Source organism: Macrobrachium nipponense, chromosome 43 (genome assembly GCF_015104395.2).
Source record: "Macrobrachium nipponense isolate FS-2020 chromosome 43, ASM1510439v2, whole genome shotgun sequence".
Taxonomy (NCBI): domain Eukaryota; kingdom Metazoa; phylum Arthropoda; class Malacostraca; order Decapoda; family Palaemonidae; genus Macrobrachium; species Macrobrachium nipponense.
The window spans coordinates 46,359,573-46,362,738 of record NC_061104.1 but is presented as its reverse complement, the minus strand read 5'-3'; positions in this window follow the sequence as shown (position 1 = coordinate 46,362,738).

Sequence of the window (3,166 nt, the reverse complement as noted above, 5' to 3'; positions counted from 1 at the left end):
TGCCGATTCAAAGAAATCCAGAAAGGAGGAGATACGTTGGACGGAAATAATCAAAACTTTTTATTACCTTTCCAATCAATCTCCTCTCTCTCTCTCTCTCTCTCTCTCTTCTATCTCTCTTCTCTCCTCTCTCTCTCTCTCTCTCCCCCCCCAGATGCTGGAGCTTTTAATCAAGACGGAAATCTTTTTCTCTTCCCTCCGAAACAAAATCTTAGAGGGATTACGTTATGTTTTTTCCAAAGTGCATCTTTCGCAATAGACGCTTTTTTCTGTTTTTTTTTTTCTTAATTGAAACAAGACCAAGGCTTAAAGTAATGTTTTATTTTTTATTTTTTTACAGGAAAAGCGAAACGCATGAAGATTGTGAACACTGTAATTGTTGGTATTTTTTGTTTCCGAATTCCTAGAGTTATTTACAAATTTAGAACACAAGAAATATTCCAGGACGTGAAGTAAAATAACTGCTTTAGAAACAGAGGTTCACACTTCACAGTGGTGTACATGACAGGTCCACAAAACTCGAGTATGGCATCTTAGGTTAAGCAAAACTCTCCTAATTTTAAAATCTACTGATGCTTGAGGGTTGCCACTTCGTATGTTGATCATCCACCCTCCAGTATTTAATATACCAAATTGCAGCCCTCTAGCCTCGGTAGTTTTTATTTTATTTACGGTTAAAGTTTGCCATGATTGTGTGTCTGGCACTGCTATAAATGCCAACAACACCGGCCACCACCAGGCCGTGACTGAAAGTTTCATGGGCCCCGGCTGAGATTTTCATGGGCTGCGTGTGAGAATTTCGTACAGCATTATACGCTGCACAGAAAACTCGGCTGTGCGGAGGAAACTTCGGCGTATTTCTTATTTGTTTGTATCCAAATTCATTTACATACTTCACAAGCAAATAAGGCGTCAATTTTTTTTTTTTTATTAAATATTCGATAGTTAAATAAAAAAAATCCACGCCTTCTTTTAAAATGTGAAAAAAAAACAATAAATTGTGAGCAGACAATTTTCTATTAAATATTTGATGGTTAAATAAAAAGTCGATTGCTTCTTTTAAGATCTCAAAAAATAAATAAATGAATAAATAAATAAATAAATAAATAAATAAATTGTGAGAAGACAACTCCAAGTGTTGGAAAATGTGTTGCAGGCGACAAGATTTTACAGAAATACAAATCGTATTTTATTATCAGAAAAAGCTTTTACGGCCTGACAAGAACGACTAAGTATGCTGAAGGACGAAATGTGTCTGAGAGAGAGAGAGAGAGAGATTTTGTTGGATTCAGTCTCACAATTAATCGTTGAAATAACGAATCTAGGAGAGAGAGAGAGAGAGAGAGAGAGAGAGAGAGAGAGAGAGAGAGAGAGAGAGAGAGACGTAAACAATCCGTACATTTTTTTCGTCTTCTATTTATCCTCTTTGTCATATTTCGGAAACAGCAGAACATTGGAATCAGAAGAAGAAGAAGAAAAAGAAGACGAAGAAATAAGGAAACAGGTCGAAAAAAAAATAATCCAAACTCTCTCTCTCTCTCTCTCTCTCTCTCTCTCTCTCTCTCTCCCCTGATACAGGAGCATTAATCAAGGCACGAACCTAACCCTTGTTGTTTTCGAAACGAAATCTTATATTCATTTTTGTTTCGTTATCCTTCTATTTCTCTTACCCGAAACTGAAGACGAAGGCATTCCAATAAAACTTTACTTTTGTTGCTGTTGCTGTTACGAAGACCAAATCCAGAGTTTTTTTTTTTTTTTTTGCCAAAATATTCAAAATACCAATTTTTTTTTTTTTTTTTTCTTTTTTTTTTTTTTTTTTCGAAAAGAAATCCAGGTTGTTTAATGTTTAAACTTCTCTTGTGACATTCCAAGGATGGTCATCGATGTGGTATTCATATATGCCAAAAGTTCACAATACGCAGTGCCATGTGTTGCTCACATGAGAGAGAGAGAGAGAGAGAGAGAGAGAGAGAGAGAGAATTTTGGGTTTTTCCTTCTCATTCACAATTTATCTTGCAAAGAAAGGATCCGAGAGAGAGAGAGAGAGAGATGAGAGAGAGAGAGAGAGAGAGAGAGAGAGAGAAAAAATTTTGCTTTTAATTTCTTAATTACACTCATCTTGCAAATATGAGATCTCAGAGAGAGAGGAGAGAGAGAGAGAGAGAGAGAGAGAGAGAGAGAGAGAGAGAGAGAGAGAGAGAGAGAGTCTTGATAATTTATCTCTTTCACCCTCTACTTGTTATGCGCTGAGGGTGAAATTCATTAAAATTTGTTTAGTAAACTAAAAGCTTGACATTCTTTCACCATAAATTGCTAATCTGCAAATGCAAATAATCTCCAACTATTTACAGTATTTTCCTTCCAGGGACATATACTACAAATACCGTCCTTTTGTTTGAATTCAACAACACTCAAGTATCATCTTTCACAAAACATCAATGTGAGAATATAAATGAAAAAACATTTTACTTTTGAAGTGTATATCTATTTATAAAGTATTTCTCTCTCATCCATAAAATCATGCCATAGATTGCTGCATAATTCTATGCATGATAATGAAATGTCAGAATTATTTTGTAGGAAGTAACAGATCTACAAAAGGTGCGCCAGAACAGAACAACTAATTTTTATAAGGAAAATATTCAACAGGTGTCAGAGAGGAAAACCATTATTTAAAAAAATTCCAGAGTTAAGTAATTTTTTTATTTATTGCTTACTCGGGGAGTAAGCCTTACAAAGTACTTTGTTGTTGTTGTTGCTCTTGTTTGGGGGGTAGGAAAGGTCTATGAAAGAGCCTAAAAAGGTCTGAAAAAGGTGTTTCGCGTTGAGTTAGAGATACGGGAATTTTCGGATAAGATATTTAAGATTTATTCATTAGAATGAAAATGTAAAATAAAAAAATAATGTGCTTGTTAAAAGGTACAGAAAAATGATTTCTAATAAAATACAGCGAATTTATTTTAATTTTCTTTGGAGAAAGAAGGGTCTATTTGACTAGATTTTAGTATGTTTTAGTTTACATTGAAAGTTAGAAATATCATGTTTGCATCTAATGCGTGAGAGGAGAATCTTGCACGTGTCAAGAGTAAGCTGGAGGTCGGATCAAGCCTTGTTCACATTCATACAAGTTTCATTAACCGATAATTTCTCGAGCAAGAATAGC